Source organism: Protopterus annectens, chromosome 2.part2 (genome assembly GCF_019279795.1).
Source record: "Protopterus annectens isolate FY-2018-M chromosome 2.part2, PAN1.0, whole genome shotgun sequence".
NCBI classification, from domain to species: Eukaryota; Metazoa; Chordata; order Ceratodontiformes; family Protopteridae; genus Protopterus; species Protopterus annectens.
The window spans coordinates 27,275,790-27,297,203 of record NC_056730.1 but is presented as its reverse complement, the minus strand read 5'-3'; positions in this window follow the sequence as shown (position 1 = coordinate 27,297,203).

Here is a 21,414-nt window from a genome sequence, read left to right as displayed (position 1 = left end):
TTTTGTATTAGTTATTGAGGCTTATCACAGGAATATTTGTCAATGAGCAATTATTCCATTAAAAGGATATATAAAAGGAGGAGTTTACCCCAGCTAACCTCTCCTTTTAGAGTGAGTTTCTGCCCAGAACAATGGTTTTGGCGAGTGTGCTATAGCAAAGGAGAAAACATTACAGAATAACCCAAAGAACCTTGGACATATTTAACCAGGAATCCAGAAATAAGGAAGGTGGCACAAAGCACCTTTGAAATGTGTTAATAAAAAAGGACCATTTTTCAGTTTCTGTTGTTATACGTGACTATAGAAGAAGAATTTGGACCAGTATTTATTTCTTCTGTTCAGTAAACATTGATTATTTTATAGACTTGTGTTCTCTGCTGCATTATTTTATTGCCATGAGAGTAGTTTGTCTTTAAGGCTAGGACAGAACAGGCAGGCAAATCTCAACAAGGAGCGTATGTCCTAAGGCATTGTAACTTTTGGTAATGTCAGAATACTTAGTAATGATACAAACATTAAGAATTATGCTGCCAACTTCATCAGCATTTATTTCATGTCTTTACAGCGCCCTCAAAACAAAACCAAAATGACATGTATCTGTATAGTCTACAAAGGTGTAAGACAGCAAACTCTTAAAAAATATACACTTTTTAAGTGGTTAAGTGATTTATCATTTAATAAATATAAGAGAGCACTTAATGCCATTTTACATAGAGGCATTTCATTTCACTCTTCTTGACTCACAGTATTCAGTTTTCCAGTTCATTTCTTGGTTGTGTCCCTTCTAAGTAGTCTGCATTTTCTCCTTTAATCAAGGTAGGTGCTACTAGGTGCTCTAGTTTCCTCCTACATCTCAAAAGATATGCCTGCGGTGAATTGGCACTCCTGTTAATTGCCAATAGGTACATGTACTATGTGAGTGTGTACATGTATAGCCTATGATGGGGTGGATCCCTGTTCAACATGAGAATCTATGCTTTGCCTACAATGATTGCTGGGATAAGCTGCAGCTGATCCACAACCCTGCAGTGGATTAATCAGGTAATTAGAGAATAAATTAATAAATACTTCCACAGTCGATCACTCTGACATGTCAGGGGTAAACATTTATTCAAAACTTTAGACTTGATTTAACCACATTTTAAGCAATGCAATTCTTTTTAGTCATTTGTATCATTTCTAGTACTGTTAATGTGCCTCTTTAGCTTCTTAATCAGTTTGGCATATATCAGATATTCAGGTGATGACAGTTTGTAGTACTGACTGCTCCAGATAGAGATGGAACTTCACTTTCAATCATCTTAGTTCCTTTGGATTGCCTAATGGCATGTCATTTCTTTTTAATGAGTCTTAAGGCACCTCTCTGGACAACTCCTTGAACATTCCTTGAAATTGCTTTCCTGATAGCTCAACTCTGGAAGTATCATCCTGCATTTGTGTCTGTATTTCAGATAAGTAATAGTCTTGGATGATCAATTTTCTTCACTACAATTGCTTCTGGCTGCTTCTCTTCAGAACTTTGTTAAATTATCACCTTATCTCCTTTTTTTAAAGAACACTTGTGTGCTTGCCATATTATAATTTTTGTCTTCCCTCATACTGTTTCAATCTGGCTTGTAACTGGTAATGACCTTAGGTATCCATTAGTGACGTACATTGCACCAGTACACAGCCAGTCAACAAACAATATTACCCCCCATTAGTAAAACTTGGAAACAAGCACTAACATGGGTTCTTTGGGGAGGGTACAAGTCTAACTTTCTAAACATTAGGGAGTAGATATTTTGATTTTAACATTTTAACATTTCTGCATATTGGCATTTCAACATTGTACATTCAGTATTATGACCTTCGCTATATTGCTTTTCAGTAAGTTGATATGGACCTATATATAGGATCATAGTAGGTTACTAGGCTACTAACCCTAGGGCCCTTACAAGCCTAGCCAAGTTTTACCCTTATTTCCATGATCAGCACCTATCATCCCTGTCCAAGAGGGACATAGGTGGGACCCCTGGGGTGAATTTACGGTTACCCATCCAATCTTCCAGATTGTGTTTGATGAGGGCCAATGAGGTACTCTGCATGACATGAAGTGGGAGTCCAGGATGTTGGCACTCCTTGTGGGGGTGTCAACCAGCTAGTCCAGGGCTTTGGAGTTAATGAAGTGAAGGTGCCTTTAGGCAAGTGAGTTTCCACATGAGTAATTTCCCCAGTCAATGGATGGGTAGTCAAAGTCACCCAAAACCATGGTGTTTGAATGTATCTTGATAGACTCAAGTAGATCCAAATAGCAAGAGAGGGTGTCCTGATTCATGGAGGGGGTCCTGTAGCTGGCAATGACTTGAATAGGTATCCTATCAACAGTTAACTGCACCTGAAGTATCTTCAGGCAATCATGCTGTCTAACCAACCTGGAGGTGTATTTATCTTTAACGAATATCGATACACCACCTCCTTTAGTTTTCATGCCTTCAGTTTGTGGTCTGAGCATGTGAAATGAGGTGTAACCCGATATAGCTAGAGTGCTCTCCACAGGCTTGAACTAGGTCTCCGTGACTTCACAAATGTCAGTGTCTTCCAAGGTGAGGACTGCTTCCAGTGGTTAAAGTTTCATGTTTAGGCTCCTAGCTTTTATCAGCAAAACTTTGAGGTTGTTTTAGATGGAGTTCTTACATCAGGAATTTTGTCCTTGAGACCCTGCCTAAAAAAGACACTATGGGGGTGGCAAGGGCCTTGGCCAGTAGCCAAAATCCCAGGGGTGACAGATGAAGACCATCTCTGGTAAAGCATCGAGGTCTGTCGATCATGCCATCCCAGGCTGACAAATACTGTATCCCTTTGGAATGACATCAGAAACTAAGCCAATTATTGAAGTCAATCATTTTCTGTTTGTATTGAGGAATCATCCTAGATGAAGGTGAAATGCCAGCCTAAGGCATGTAGTCCGAGAGCTCAATCATGTCTCTCTTCATATAGTCCAAAGAGGTAAGTCTCAAGTTGTTCACACCAACATGGACTATGACAGAGTCATAACAGTACCTGTTGTTGAGAGACTTGAGTGCATGTGTGATATGGTGGATCCTGACACCTGACAGATAGCTGACTGTGACCTTCTCCTTATCCAGCCTGGTGAGAGGGACATGTATGTGTCCCACGATGGAATCACCTATGACTAATAAGTTTGGTTTTCTGTTTTGCCTTAAGGGCTTAACAGGTGAGACACTGGTATGTGAACTATTATGTGTATTGTGTTCTGCAAAGGAAGTATTATGTGTAGAGTGCTTATGTTTGTGTTTGGGTGGTCGCTGGTGTTTAGGTATGTTTCTGGTGAGGACCTCGGCATATGTAGTTATGTTGGATGTGGGTTTGGGTGGAGTAGGAGGTGAGATGTGCATACTGACAACCTATTCATTGTCATATGTACTGACTGGTGTGTGAGAGAGCATGGATTCAAGGTTCTTAATATAGTTGCATCTCTCACATGTTGAGTTTGTGTGGTCTAGGAGCAGAGGGTTATCGATGAACATGAGGCAGTTACTACACTTTCTCAGGATGCCCATGTCAACCAAGCTGGCTTGAGAAACTGTGGGAAATTGTACATCCATAGTGTTATGTAAATTTATATATTCAGGAAGAAAGGTGATATTTAGGAATGGCTAGTGGGTGAAAAGTGTGTTGGAACCTCTGAGGTTAGGCTTATTGTTCTACGAGACAGGAGAGCTGAGCCACAAAAGACCTCTTGAGGACCACAAGCAAATTGCTAACGGAAAATATAACAATCAAAGCATTTGCTACTATAACCACCAACGATAACTACTGCAACGCAGCCGTGCATGATGGTGTGCTACACGCAAGAAGTGCAGACACGTGGCTTATGTAAAACAATAACACTTTTAACTCAAACTAGCAAATAAAGATGCACTCTCTGAGCTCTAGTCCAAGCACCCTCGATTAGATGGACCCAGATGGCACTCTCCTCCCACAAGGGTGCAGAAAGACCTTCTCCAACAAAGATGGCTTAAATTTGATGCTCAGATGTTAGAAAACAGACCCAGAACCAGTGACCCTGGAACTGGGCTATGCTACAGCTGGACTAGTACAGTATGCAGTAAAATGTGGCCAAAAACAGATACAACAATTCAAAAGACAGTAGAATGCAAATACTAATTAAAAGTCCAATATAAGAGCAGAAACAGGCACTTTAGTTGGAAGCAATGGATTCCTCATTATCTTTCAATATCTCAGTAAAGAGCTGGATTTAGTGCTCAAGTGATACAAGGCAGTCTAGAATCTGTAAGACTGAATCTAGCGTATGCTAAAAAGTGCATTGGTATTTGAAATTTAAAGTGCTTAAAATCACAGTCACGACAACAAAAAACAGTCTAAAGCAGCAATTTGGTAGAACAATGTTCTCAATGTAATCAGGCTATTAATAAGCAGTAATAAAAGAGGCAGTGCAAATGCAACTCAACACTTTTAAGAACAGCAGCAAAAGCAAAATAAAGTATTAAAGCAGGAAACGGTACAGTATAAATATAGCACAATACAGTAAAAACAGTTGAATAGAGTGTAATTTTTTTTTGTCAAGTAGAAAGGGAGGAAACAGAAGAGAATTCAAGGTTAAGAGGTAAGGGGGTGGGCCTTCCAAAATAGTCTCACTGTACTCAGTAGAAAGAGCTGATGCGATGGGATTGGGAGGAGTGTCCAATAACAAATTTATAATAAGAGGCGGGCAAACCAAAGGCCACCAAGGTATAAGAGGAAAACAACACCAGGGCAAGTGGGAGGGAAAATCAAATGGAGCCAGACAGAGTAAGTGTTCAGAAGTAAGCAGAAACCAGATTAACACACACATTTAGCAAAACTAAGCAGAGAGTTATTAAATATCACTAAAACACACAGTAAGTGTTCAGAAATAAGCAGAAACCAGTTTAACACACAAACTTAGCAAAACTAACCACAGATTATTAAATATCACTGAAACAGTTATAGCAAGTGCAAAAAATATACTTATTTCAGCTCTGTATGTCAGATGGTGTTAGAAGTATTCCAAGGCAACAATGAATGAAGCTCTAACTATTTTGTGTGTGTGTGTGTGTGTGTGTGTGTGTGTGTGTGTGTGTGTGTGTGTGTGTGTGTGTGTTGTGTGTGTGTGTGTGTGTGTATGCATATCTACATATATAAAAGGCTAGGTGACAGTCTTTGCAACAGTTCTTGTTAAAGCATTGTGATTTCCTCATCAAATATTTGACAATCTAGTGGCTCTTTTTAGTTGACCTCTTGACTATGAATAATTAGCACTTGGCATGATATATTGAAAACAGACCCTGTTCTGAAATTCTTTTGAATTCCATGCTTGCATACTACAGACAGTTACCTAAGATTACATTATCTGACAATTCGTGTCTTCAAAATATAGCTTTTGTGGCATTTATGAAACTTCACATTTTCAGCCCTCCATGGGTCCTTGCCCAGTGGTTCCCCTACCTATTGTCTTTCAGCTCTTCTCTTCTTTCAGTGTAAGAGCCATGTGTCTCTAAACTGGGAGAGTCCTGCTACCCAATCATTCTGATCTGGGGGTCTAATCAGACCATGAATTTCCCTGGAGGCAAAACTCAGATAGCAGAGAAAAGGATAGTGTACCAGTCCTATGAAGGTCCCTACCCCATCTTTCTTAACTTCAGCCTATAGGTGGCTGACTCATAAAGATTGCCTGAAGGGGGGAAATGATGTGTGTTTGCTACTGCCCAACAGTATCCCTGACTCATCAGCACTTGCAGCCACTTAACAGTGCAAACCTTCCCTGGCCTGTTCCATTAGTGATCAACTAACTTCCAATAGGTGTCACAAATGTGGTAGGTCAAGCCATCTCCCTCCACAGGATGGGCAAGTTAATACTGGCCAATCAGGCTCATGACCTATCCTCTACTAGCTAGCCACCTCAAAAGACATACCACAGATCAAACTCTGGTTGCCTTGATCATAGTCAGGGTTTCATCACTCTATGTCCTGGGGTCACAGAGTTACAATAAGCTTTGAGTAATTAAATAATTAAATGCACTGCTTTTTGACAGTGACAAACGTCCGATTCAGCTTTACTCTGTGATCTCCCCTGCAATGTATAAAGCAAGATAACCTCTCTTAGACTGTTGTTATGGTAGGCATTGCATACTGTACAGTTCTGAACTGACATTCTTGCAAAAAAAGAACATCTTTAGCTCTTTCCTGATACTTTACAGAGCCCAATGTCTTCAAGTGATTAAGCACTATTTTTTTTCTGTGAATTATAACTTACTGTCAATGTCATATTTCTTCAAGGGTAGATATATTCCCTATAATCTAATAGGATTCATAGTTTCTTAGGCTAGCTGCCCTTCCGGGCCATTTTAAGCTTGGCAAGTTTCCCTTTTGGTGCTCAAATTAACCTATCCCATTTTGTTACAGAGTGGCCTTACCCATTCCATGGCCGATAATTATATACTTTCCCTAATGATAGTAACTGGGGTCATACCACAGATAATCTGTGAAGACTCATGTATGGGATAAAACATTTAGGAGCTGCCTCTGTCCATTAGTGGTATGGGGGGCAATTCCGGGGTAAATTCCCATCCAAAGATCCAAGTTGTTGTTTGAATATGGACAAGGATGAACTTTGTTTTATGTGGACAGGGAGTCACTTCCAAAGCAGCAGTGTCTTCTGCAAGATAAACCTGTCCCTCAAAACCATTTTGTTAATGTTGCAGACCAGGTTTAGATCACTATACCAAGTATTTCTGATGGCATTTGACTTTCTGATATGCAGCAAATCCATCAGTATTGGGTTGGGGGATACCTTGTATGCCAGACACAGGTCACCTCATAGCAGTCTGTAGGATACCGAGTATAGTGACAGAACTTTGAGTCGGTCCATGTAGGATATATTGTTTGGGCCTTGTATCCTTTTAGTAAGGTATTTCTGTGGAGTTCAAGTTGTTACATGGGTCTGGACAGATACATGCCAAAGGAGCATTGTACTCGATGATTTTCTTTTGAGGGCTGAGTAAAGAGGGGCAATGATATTCCTAGATCTAGACATAATCCCTTTGTTTATAAGCTGTGCAATATAGGATGACTTTCTTATGACAATAGACACATGTTGATCAAATGTTAGGCCACTTTCCACATAGGTTTCCATATCCTAAACAACTGTATCTACTCTTAGGAACTTATTGTCAGTATGGTAGTTCTTTGGTGTAATGACTTACCAAAGGATACAATAATGCATTTTTTGGCATTTAATTTCAGTCCATGATTTTGGCACCAGTTATTTATTTGGGACAAACCTTCCTGCAGGATGGGTAAATCATTTGGGTATTCAATGACTGTTCCCAGCTTGCAGTCATCTGCAAACTTAGTCAGCCAGAGCCCTTTGGCATTGGATTTTACTTCAGAAAAGTAGATACCAAACAGGAGAGGTCCCAGCACAGACACCTGAAGGACTCCACTGGTACTCCTTTATGTAGTGTCTTCTTAAATATAATTTGCAGTGGCCTGAGGTTAGTCTCTACTAGCACTTATTTACCATTTGTACACTTGCAGAACCTTTCACAGCCATTTACTTTTACTAACACTTCCTTTTCTATCTCAGCATACATTTTTATGCATATCTGTAAAGGATCTGGATCTCTATGCAGCTGGTTTATGTTTTTGCAGAATCAGTACACTGTACCATCACCATTTTGACTAGCATCTACTTGCAATTTTACTGACTTAATAACATCAAAATATTTCTGCATGTGCATTTTTGTTACTAAATATTTAAATATTTCAATACTCTTTTCTTGTTCATTTTTCCATTCTCATGCCACACAGAATTATATATATATATTTCCAGTACCATACTTATTTCTGACATAGTCAGAATAAATGTTTACATATACTAGATCATACTAAGCCAGTTCATCAGGCCATACTTATCCTGCAATACTGGCATTTGTATTACAGCTCTGAGTTTCTCAGCATCTGGCTTTAGGCCTTCCAAAGATAAAATATAACTGATAATAACAGTTTCTTTACAGAGATGAGGCTTCATGTTAAACTGCACTGAACAAGCCTTTCATAAACTAGCTTTTGATATATAGAATAATATTCTTCAGAACATTTGTATTTCTCTGATCAATTTCTCATTCAAACAGGCATTGAAGGCTCACTACTTTGATAAAAGTCAGTGAGGTTGTTTCAATAAGCCACATTAGATTATTATATTCTACAACTCAATTTTAAGTCTCCACAGACAGCAGAGCTATTTTACTTTCCTGTTGCATTTTGTCAGTTGTATGCATCATTTGTAAATATCGCAGTGGCGGCTGGTGACTTCAAATCTCAACCATAAAGGGGAGGAGCTATGCACAAAACCACAAAAAACTAACTTTAATTAAATACGCTGCCCTGGGTGGCAAACCATCATTATGAAAGTCCAATCAAGACAAAAATAAGTGTAGAAGAATAAAAATATTTCAATGCATTGGCTGCATGACAGCTTACTTAATATCTAGATGGAAACAAAAGGTTGTGAGGCATGAAAAAATAAATTACTTTTTAAATACATTACTGGAATGCCAGTCAAAATCAAGTATAAGAAAAACCAGAAGCACTCAACTCAAACTACTTCTCCTTGCACTGCAGTTCTAATTATAATATATTCAGCTTTATTAAAGTACCAAGCAACATGCTGAAAGTAGAAATCTATGTGATGCCCCACTTGTAAAAATGTTTCTTATCCAAAAAGACCTGCTGCCTGACAAAAACATGATAAAAGTAAAAATGAAAAGCAAACAAGAAACAAGCTCAAGATACATTGCTTAAAGGATTACTGTACAGGTTATGGACCACACATGATTGGCATTCTGTGTAGTTTACGGTAAAGCCTGTAGAGATGACTGGAAGTCTCCAACAAGTGTAATGAGCTTTTTAAAATAATGGAATCCTGTCCTTTAATACCCAAGGCTTATACATTATCTAGTCAAGTATTCTCTGCATGGCAACAACAGAAAGGCTTTCAATGTTGGCAATTCTTTAACAGTATGCTTATTAAAGCTTACTTGCATCTTACGATGTCAGACAAGCTTACCTTATGGTCATTAAAGCATTGCTACTTAAACACAGAGCAACAGGCACTTTGAGTAATAAGCATAAATCAACAGTACAAAAATATGACAGAAACCAGACCATTCTGCAAAATCAAGGACAGATGAAAAGCCACTGTAGTACTTATGCAGTGTGTCCTCCCCATCCAAGGTAGATACAACTACTCCTTGCCTTGCTTGGACACATCCAGAGTCACTACATGGGGGAGTGGGGTGCAACAAGCATGTCACAATTTGAAATCTCTCTGGCTGACTGTGATGGCCCTGACACATTTGTCATACCTCTCAACTTCAAGAGCAAGAAATCTGGACAAAGCCATACACAGAAGTGGGACAAAGGCACAACAAGAAGGACAATTTTTAAATATTGCTCTAATAAACTTAGAAAGATAATAGAATAGGTCTTGCATTAGTATGAATTTTCTGAAGGGTATAAAATCTGAAACTCAAATGTCTGTCATTTTCTAACTTCAGTCTTTAGTGATTTGTCACTAATTTGCCAAAAACACAATTTTATGAAAAATGGACCAAAAATGTGATGCAAAAATATAAAATAGACACACAATACAGCTTCTACCTGTCAAAGAAGGGACACTTTAATATTAGTACTGCTACCTTGAGCAGCTGACAAAATAAAAGAATCTACATGCATTTCAAGTAATCTATAACTTTGATTATTACAGTTATTTCTTAATTGTAAACCCTCCATGTTTTCTTCCAAAATTGCTATTTTGCGGAGGGATTATTAGGCGGAAGAGCAACATTTTGAGCCAAAAATTGGGGACAGTTGAGAGGTTGGCTATGCCTAATTCTATAAAGCAATTTATTTGCATGTGCCTCTCAACCTGTTAATGCAGTAAATCTGAACAAGGCCAAATATATTGGGGGCACATATAAACAGTACTAAAATTGCTCTTGTATAAATTGAGACAGTTGATAGAACGGCTCTTACTTTAACATGCATTTTATGAAGGTTATGAAGTCTGAAACTTATTATTTAGTGACTTCTGGCAAATCATTTAGGAATTAAAACTACAAATTTTATGAACAACAAACCAAAAATAAGAAGCAAAAATCTATTCATTCTTTGAAAATCTGGACAGTTGGGAGGTATAGTTCAGCTGGGCCTGTCTGAGTTTGCTGCCCTTCCCCCCCCCTGACAAAATAATGGTTGAACTGGAGCCTCTGCAGCCATTCCAATTAACCATTACTTGGCTATTTCACTCCATTTACCATAAACACTAATGTGCATACTGCTTTACTTCAATGATTGGACTTCATTTGAAAGTTTTATTTTGTATTTTACAGCACAAACATTAAGTAATCTGTTAAACAAAGCAATGCAGTCTCACAATGAAAACTTAGCATTAAAACTTCTCTGCCCTTGAAACTCACATTCATTGAAACAGCATTGAAACCCACATTCAAAGAAAATACATTTTGCCAGTGGCAGATAAAGATTAATTTTGGTGCATATGAAACATACATGTGCTCTTTGATACACCTTCCTCATTGTATGTTTTAAATTTGTTTTGAACATTTTTCCAGTAAGCAATGAAACAAAACATATGCACCCATAATGGCAAAACTGCCCAGTTGAGAACATTTATCATAAAAAAGTCTACTCAGACTTCCACAGTCCACCATTATTAGTAAATATACACAATTCTACAGTCCACCATTATTAGTAAATATGCACAATTCCACAGTCCACCATTATTAGTAAATATGCACAATTCTACAGTCCACCATTATCAGTAAATATGCACAATTCTACAGTGCACCTTTATCAGTAAATATGCACAATTCTACAGTCCATATTCAGTGGATTCAGTTCTTGCCATAGCTGAATACAGTCCCAAAAATAGGGACAAATTTAAAATATTCATCTTATAAACTTAGAAAATTGCTAGAAAAAAGGTTGTGCTACTATGTATTCTGAAGAACATGAAGTTTGAAATTCAAATGACAGAACAAAACAATTTTCAGCAGAGGGGCATCAGAGCAAATCCACACAAACACAGGCAGGAGATGCAGACTCAGCCAGAAACCCCAACCAAGAATCAAACCAGAAAACCTATAGCTGTGAGGCAACAATACTACCACACCATCTGAAATTCAAATGCCTGTCAATTTTACTGCGGACAGAACAAAACCAATTTTCAGCAGGGATTAAAACTGCAGACACGTCTTTGTAAAATGGCAGGGCACCAGAGCAAATCCACACAAACACATGGAGGAGATGCAGACAACCAAGAATCAAACCAGAAAACCTATAGCTGTGAGGCAACAATACTACCACTGCACCATCAAATCTGCAAGGAATTAAACATTCAGAAACCTGAAGTCTGAAATTCAAATGCCTGTCAATTTTACTGCGGACAGAACAAAAACAATTTTCAGCAGGGATTAAAACTGCAGACACATCTTTGTAAAATGGCAGGGCACCAGAGCAAATCCACACAAACACAGGCAGGAGATGCAGACTCCACACAGAAGCCACCCCAACCAAGAATCAAACCAGAAAACCTATAGCTGTGAGGCAACAATACTACCACCGCACCATCAATTATGCAAGGAATTAAACATTCAGAAACCTGAAGTCTGAAATTCAAATGCCTGTCAATTTTACTGCGGACAGAACAAAAACAATTTTCAGCAGGGATTAAAACTGCAGACACGTCTTTGTAAAATGGCAGGGCCAGAGCAAATCCACACAAACACATGGAGGAGATGCAGACTAACCAAGAATCAAACCAGAAAACCTATAGCTGTGAGGCAACAATACCACCACTGCACCATCAAATCTGCAAGGAATTAAACATTCAGAAACCTGAAGTCTGAAATTCAAATGCCTGTCAATTTTACTGCGGACAGAACAAAACAATTTTCAGCAGAGATGCAGGGATTAATACTGCACACGTCTTTGTAAAATGGCAGGGCACCAGAGCAAATCCACACAAATACAGGGAGGAGATGCAGACAGAAGCCACCCCAACCAAGAATCAAACCAGAAAACCTATAGTTGTGAGGTAACAATACTATCACTGCACCATCAATTATACAAGGAGTTAAACATTCAGAAACCTGAAGTCTGAAATTCAAATGCCTGTCAATTTTACTGCGGACAGAACAAAATTAAAACTGCAGACACATCTTTGTAAAATGGCAGGGCACCAGAGCAAATCCACACAAACACAGGCAGGAGATGCAGACTCGAAACCACCCCAACCAAGAATCAAACCAGAAAACCTATAGCTGTGAGGCAACAATACCACCGCACCATCAATTATGCAAGGAATTAAACATTCAGAAACCTGAAGTCTGAAATTCAAATGCCTGTCAATTTTACTGCGGACAGAACAAAACCAATTTTCAGCAGGGATTACAACTGCAGACACGTCTTTGTAAAATGGCAGGGCACCAGAGCAAATCCACACAAACACATGGAGGAGATGCAGACTCCACACAGAAGCCACCCAACCAAGAATCAAACCAGAAGTGAGGCAACAATTCAAATGCCTATCAATTTTATTTAACATTTTTAATCAGGACAGTCTGACTTGGAACAAATAAACAAATTTTCAGCAGAGGCCCAGGAAGAAATAATGCAGATATGTCTTTGTAACATGGGAGGGCACAAAAGCAAACCCACACAAACACAGGGAGAAGATACAGACCCCACAAAGAAGGAACCCCAGCCAAGAATCAAACCCAAGAACCTGCAGCTGTGAGGCAACAATGCTACTACTACACCATCAAATATCAAGCATTGCAACATTTACAAACCACAGATATTATGAGGAACAGATCAGATCGAATATGAGGTAAAAATCTGAAATTTTTTTACAAATGGTGGTGGGTAGGGAACTCAAGTCTTAACACCAGTAAAGCACAAGCACCATACACACACTCCAGTAAAGCACAAGCACCATACACACACTCCAGTAAAGCACAAGCACCATACACACACTCCAGTAAAGCACAAGCACCATACACACACTCCAGTAAAGCACAAGCACCATACACACACTCCAGTAAAGCACAAGCACCATACACACACTCCAGTAAAGCACAAGCACCATACACACACTCCAGTAAAGCACAAGCACCATACACACACTCCAGTAAAGCACAAGCACCATACACACACTCCAGTAAAGCACAAGCACACTCCAGTAAAGCACAAGCACCATACACACACTCCAGTAAAGCACAAGCACCATACACACACTCCAGTAAAGCACAAGCACCATACACACACTCCAGTAAAGCACAAGCACCATACACACACTCCAGTAAAGCACAAGCACCATACACACACTCCAGTAAAGCACAAGCACCATACACACACTCCAGTAAAGCACAAGCACCATACACACACTCCAGTAAAGCACAAGCACCATACACACACTCCAGTAAAGCACAAGCACCATACACACACTCCAGTAAAGCACAAGCACCATACACACACTCCAGTAAAGCACAAGCACCATACACACACTCCAGTAAAGCACAAGCACCATACACACACTCCAGTAAAGCACAAGCACCATACACAAACTCCAGTAAAGCACCATACACACACTCCAGTAAAGCACAAGCACCATACACATACACAAACTCCAGTAAAGCACAAGCACCATACACAAAGAAAAAGAAAAAGCACAAACTCAAGAAAAATAAACATTGTAAATTGAAAGGCACCTTACCTGAATGAATACATCGAGAGTTTAACGTCGTGCATACATCCTTCATCCACATGCTCCTTCGTCCCTGCTGCTCCTCTTGCAGTCTCTGTGCACTGTAAAATTTTAAAAAATATTTTTTATTTTTCATTTGTTTTTGAAATATCACATATATTGGTTATAATTTTGCAGTCTTTAATAATGTTAATATATTCTTCTGTCTAAGTTCTTGTTATAGGTTTACATTACTTGACCAAGTATTTATGTTTGCAATCTTTCAATACGTATTAATACTTCTTTGGTGTTCATTTTTGCATTTACTTTGTATTGCTTTGCTCTTTAACTGTTCTCATGCCTTCTAGCCTGGGTCATGGCGAAAAAGGTCACCTGAGTAATCCATCTACCGGGTTATCAAGCATATGTATATATGAATAAACAAACAAGTAAGCAAGTATACCATGCATACTTCAGTTACTCTGATTTCACTCTTATTTCTGTTCAGCTTGAGGATGTGCAGTCTCAGACTGTTCAACAAATGTAGAAACCTTATGTCATGCTCTTCTAGGGTCTTACCCAATACTAGTAGAGTTCATCACAGTAATAACATCTCTAAGCCCTTCAACCATTTCTTTAATATCTCTGTGAAACACTTCAGGAGCTGACAAAATACCAAATAGACGTCTTATCGATACATAGATTCATAGGTTGTTACTAGGTTAACTACCACTAGGACGATTACAAGCCTAGTCTTGCAACCCAAAACCATTTGGATTCTGAATATAATGGCCATGTATATGGGTGGCATGTTACTTTGGAGGTAACTAAGGGATTTGTAGGGAAGTGTTAGTTAAGCTAATACCTTTCTTAAGGATGGCCTCTGTCCATAACAGACAGGGTGGGTAAGAACAGGGGTAAAGTGATGATTTCCTATCCAATTTTCAAGGTTTTGTTTGTATAGAGTCATGGATTAACTCAGTTTTTCATGGATGGTGAGCCTATTCCATAATACAGGAATCCTTTGGGGCACATATTTGTCTCTCCAGCACATTCTGTTTATGTCACAAGCAAAGTTTGCATCCCTGGATCTAGTGTTTCTATTGCTGTTTGTTTTGCACAACTGCAACAGTTCCATCAGAGCTGGGTCCTCCTTTCTGTGGAAGCCCTGTAAGCCAGGCAAAGATGGTCTCTCAGCAGCTTGTAGGAAACTGAATACAGACACAGAACCTTTAACTTATCAATGTAGGATGGATTATTCATGCCTTAAATTCTCCTGGTGAGAAACCTTTGTTGGTGTTGTAAATGTTGCAACTGTCTGGTTAGGTACATGTCAAAGGGGGCATTGTACTCAATGACTCATTTGCTTATTCATGCTCAGCACTTGTTCAGAACTTGTAAGCATTAAATAAGCTACTAATTACTATAGCACTCAACCTTCCTCATTACCTAGAGGAAAACAGTTTTTGTACTTACTTTTCTCACTTGCTTAGAGAAAAACAGCTCTTGTACTCACTTTCCTCACATCTAGAGGAAAATATTTTTTTATTCAGGCATGTCCAAGGGTCAGCTCCCAGTGTTCTCTCATGTCTATCTGATGAATCTGGGCATCTTGAGGCAATGTAGAAATTGCCTCATGTACACAGACAACCCTCTCCTCCTACCACCCAACACTACAACCTGTGAGAGATGCACTTATTTAGCCAAACTGGAGGTAAAGCTCTCTCAAACCAAGACTGAACTTGACAGTCAAGAGAAGGTAAACATTTGCACCACACCACACTCATCACATAGTCTCACTAAATCTAAACCACCAAAATCCACACATAGTAACACAAAAACATTTGCAGAGGCTCTCAATAATAATCTGTCTAAGCAACAGAGACCTCCAAAGCAGAAACGCAAGCAACCTCCATCTCCCAACATAACCCAAATGACACATAGCCCACAGACTCAGTGTGCCACTCAACCACAGCCAATAAGGCAAAACAACGTACCCAACACACTAGTCATAGGTGACTCTATAGTCAGGCACACTGATGTCCCACTCACCAGGCTAAACAAGGAGAAGGTTACTATCAGCTGCCTGTCGGGTGCCAGGATCTGCCACATAACCCATGCACTCAGGTCACTCCACAAAAAGTACAAATATAACTCTGTCATTGTCCTTGTTGGTGTGAATGACCTGAGACATACCTCGCTGGACTACATGAAAAGAGACATGGAAGAGCTCTCCGATCTTGTAGCCCAGGCAGGTATGACCCTAGTCCTGAGTAGCGTTCTGCCATCACCCAGAATGAGACCGCAGTACAAGGACAAAATGATTGACTTCAAAAATTGGCTAAACTTCTGGGGTCATTCTAAGGGGATCTGGAATCTGTCTGCTTGGGATGACATGGTCGACAGACCAAGATGCTTTCCCACAGATGGCCTGCACCTGTCGCCCCTGGGATTCTGGATACTGGCTAAGGCTCTTGCCGCCCTTATAGTGCCTTTTTTAGGAAAGGTTCAAATGACAAATTCACCACCATAACAGGAACAGGCAAGCAAAAACTGAGGGTAATGCTACTCAATGCTAGAAGTCTAAATCTCAAAATGCACTCACTCAAGGCACTCCTTAAAATGGAGAACATTGATATCTGTGCAGTGACTGAGACCTGGTTCAAGGCTCCAGACAGCACCCCTGCACTACCAGGCTATAACCTGTACCACACTTTTCAGCCATGTAACCTGGACCGAAACACCAAAGGCGGAGGTGTGTCCACATTCATTAAGGATATCCACACTTCTAGGTTAGTTGCTCAGCATAATGCATCCGAGGTTATCCAAGTGCAACTAACTCTGGGCAAAACTGCAATCCAAATTCTAACTTGCTACAGATCCCCCACCATACCCCAGGATTCCCACTCCTCTTTTCTTGATGTACTGGAGAATATTAGGGTTCAAGCAAACACCCTAATAATGGGCGACTTCAACTACCCCACCATTAACTGGGAAAACTACTTGTGTACCAACTCCTTAGCTCAACGCTTTCTGGAATTCATAAACTCCAATGCCCTGGATCAACTTATCCACACCCCCACCAGGGGCAACAATATCCTAGACCTAGTCATTACCAACATGAGTGACCGGAGTTCCACACCTGAAGTCAACTCCTTGTTGGTTCGATCCGACCATAAGCTAATCACCCTTGATATCCACATCCTACCCCCACCCCTCCACCCCCATTAAGGAAACCATGGTAAAAAATTTCTCCAAAGCCAACTTCATGCTTCTTAAGACAGAAGTGGTGAACTACATGGCACCCATGCAGATGGACAATACAGTTACAACTGCTGAATCCTACACAAATGCACTCTATAAGCACTTACACGAGTGCATGGATCGTGCTATCCCAAACAGAACCAAGATGGTATCCTCCAAAAAAGGAAGTCCCCTGCCATAAACAAACTGTACAACAGAAGGAAGAAACTGTTGCAAAAGACAGTAAAATCCCATGAGTGGAGGAACTCCCTGGTCAGCCTCAGTAAGAAGCTGAGATCCCTTATAAGATCCTCCAAAGCTCGCTAAAAAAACAAAATCATCACTAATTCTAAGGACAACCACAAAGCATTCTATAGCTATGTCAAGAATCTCAATGGCAACACCCAGATCTGCTCTGAGTTACAGCACAACGGCATAAAAATTACAGAATCAACTGATATTGCCAACATCCTGGTAGATAGGGTCAGTGCTAACTTTACCCCCCCCCCACCCCCTAAAGGGCCCATATCTATACAGGAAGAATGCAGAGTCCCTGTAATCACAACTATGCAGGTAAAAGCTGCACTCTCTAAAGCCAAAACACAGCATCCTTGGGACTGGACAACATCCCAGGCTGCGTTTTACATGAACCTCAGAACGAACTGGCTCCCCACTTAAGCACCATGTTCAATAATAGCCTGGCATCAGGCTTTGTGCCCACTGAATGGTGCACAGCAACAGTTATCCCACTCCACAAAGGGGGAGCCACCACTGATCCCAGGAACTATCGCCCTATTAGCCTGATGAGCCTGGTCTGCAAGGCCATGGAACATATCATCATGGAACTCATAAACAAAGACATTGGTAACCTCCAAACTCTGGATCCCACCCAGTTCAGGTTTGTGAAAGGCAAATCATGCCTCCTGAACCTGATCAACTTCTTTGAGGCAGTCACCAAAGCTGTAGATGAGGGTAAGGTGGTTCATACAGCCTATTTTGACCTCGCCAAAGCTTTCAACACCATCCCCCATTCTGGAATTATAGCTAAACTCACTAAACTAGGTATAAATCCCTACGTCACAAGATGGGTTGCCAACTGGCTCACTGACAGAACCCACACTGTAAAAGTTGCAGACTCCAAATCTGACCTCAAAACAGTGACAAGTGGAGTACCACAGGGTTCAGTCCTGGGACCTTTCCTGTTTGGGAACTACTTCTCTGAAGTACAGGCTAACACAGAAGGCCTCTGGATAATGAAGTTCACAGATGACTGCAAACAAGGAGCCATAGTCAAGTCCCCAAATGATGTGGACATTCTACAGAAGGGCCTCACTGAGACAAATGCCTGGTGAAAAAATATTTTGATATTACTTGCTTACTTGGTGCACATGGTGTGATGGATTTGCAGTGTTCTTATGACAATCAGTCTTGCTGGCTGGATTCTGCTAAAATTCAAAGTCTGATTATATTTGCATTCACAGTCTGTTGCATACAGAAACTTGCAGAATATACACTGATGAGAGAATATACTTTGCAGCATCAACTTTAAAGAGCAGTAACAAATAACTTTTATAATAAATCAAACGAAACCACGTTGCAGCTTAAAAGTACTGTTCCAACTTTACTTCTCATATAGTACAGATGATGTGAGAGATATAACATTTACCTCAGAACACCAAATGTGTTCCTACCATATCCTAAACAACTGGATTTATACAGCTCTTTATATACTCTTTTTAGTCATGCATAAACATATTTTGGAGAATTGCTTATCCTGTAGAAACAATACTAAACTTCCTTGTTTAACAATGTCTTGTAAGAGACCAGCTTTTCTGACAGTGTGAATATCCTGTAACAGTGTCCTGATGTCCATGTAGAAAAACATATTTTGAGGAAACACATTGTGCTGTATTCTATTTGAATCTGTGTATAGAAACATGTGTTCTTATGTCAATGCTGATAAGCATATCCTGTTTTTATGAAGAAAAACATATTTTTGAGAAAACACATTGTCAGAGATCAGCTTTTCTGACAGTGTGAACATCCTGTATTTTATTTGGATCTTTGTATAAAAACATCTGTTCTTATGTCATATCCTGATTTTCCATGCAGAAAAACATGTCATTGTTCTTTAAAAGCAGATTTTGCATTTTTGTTCTTGCATACATCCTGCTTTGAGTCTGTAAGGGAATAATGTCCATTCAGCAGATTCCTTTTCCAAGCAATGGTCATTTAGTATGACTGCTGATCACATTTACTTAAACTTTGTTTCTGCATTTAAGCAAGCCTTTTCTTTCAGCATATTTACAACATAATTAATTTCAGATTTATATTCATAAAATCTAACAATTCCCTCTGTTTTAAACATACTCAAAACATTTTATATAGAAAACACAAGAAACAAACCTTTAGTTTGATACAACAAATCAAAATGCAATTTTACATAGTTAATACAATGATATTAAAGTATTACTACCAAAACTGAATGTATTTAAAACTTTTTCTTTTGCAGACCATTCTGTGAAAATATTTTTATCGCTTATGAGCTGTGTCTGCTTTAATGTTATTTTTTTTTTAACTTGATCAATTTATTCTTTTGCGATCACAGAATTTAATTTATGACTTAGAACTGTTTTATTAACTCTTTGCAGCTGTTGAATTAACTATAAGAGACAATAACCATGTGCTACTGCAAGCATTTATACACTACTGAAAACACACAATTTCAATGTCATTTTAACCATAACATTGTGGTCATGTCTTTGAACTGCCCATTAACATCTTGGTAAAGTACTGAACTGGGCTTAGATAATAAATATTTGAAAGCAGTTATTTTACTGGGGTAAAACCAATGATATTACAACTTGACAAATTACTTTTGAACTTATTACGATGTATCCCGTACAGTATGTATTTACACAGATTGTTTGCTATTTATGCATTTCAATTTACTAGGTATACTGGACCCACTTTTTATTAAATATGGTTTTTCACACATATTTATTACTAGACATTAATCTCATTTGTACTGAATTCTTTTGCATTTGTACATACAAAGACTATAAAGTACATTTAGTCTAATCTTACAAATTTAATAACATTAATATTAAGCAAAATCTTGGGAAATGTTTGTCTCTTTAGAAATATCTAGTGGAACTGGCACCAAATGCATATGTCATGTTATTTTAAACTACATACTCAGCAATTAGAAACATTGATTTTTTTTATACCAACATTGTTTTGCCAAAAACATATTAAAAATAGTGACCATTCTTGCTATTAGAAACATTTATGCATTTTGCATATCTTTATTCTCTCTTTATAGCTGTAATCAATTTTAAGCCATCTCTTGGGTTGTAAATACAATTTAATTCTAAACAATATAATAATAACCATTATGATAGCTATTAACAACTTGTAAAATATCTTATCCTGTCAGGTTTAATCCAGTTTACCAGTATTTCTAATACACTAATACCTGTTTTTCCCTCCCCATAAAAGAGTATTGTCAAGAAGGAATGAGATTTTTCCTGTAGCTTTATTTCAGACCCTTGTGCAGTACTGCTTATACAGTCAGTGTAAAACTGAGAAAGTGCCCCTCCCCCTGTAGTACTGCACTATTGTTTATCTGCTTTATGCTGTGAGAATAGAATGCATGTCAGCCCAACACTTTGGCCATACATTTACGTTATTTGGTTACTAATAAACTATGGACTTTTATCTGATTTGATCATTAATAGGTATTTACACCCTCCTGCACAATTGATTTGAACTGTATGTATACTATAGCCCATTTGCTGGCTGTACTTGATACAACTGAGTTTTTTTTTTTTGTCCTTTTAACATTTACTTGCAAACAGATTATCAGTGACATCTATGCACAATTGTGGCATTTTATGGCAATTACTAAATAGTGTTGCCTGTAAACATTTTAACAATTATGTTTTAATAACAATGATGCTTTAGAAAAACTCAAGCTACTTGCCTGGCAATTAGTCTTGTTGTTTATCTTATCTTTCCAGCATTTCCTGTAACTATTCATTCAGTCTAAGAAGGTCTGAGCTCACATTTCATACTCTGTAAACTATAGTTAATTCTTTTAGCATTTTTCCTTTAATGTGATTGTGATTTGCATAACTATGCATTTATACAACATAAATAGACATCATTTTACAATTACCTTACATGGATTTCAGTATTTTTTTCTTTATTTATTTAACTATTTAACTGTCTTGCCATTAATTTTACAAAAACTGTTTGAATAATACCATCTGTGATTTTCTTTTTAAAATTCAGAACTTTAACTGTTTGGTGTTACTATACAATTATAAAAAATTGTAAAAAAACAAAATAGATATTAG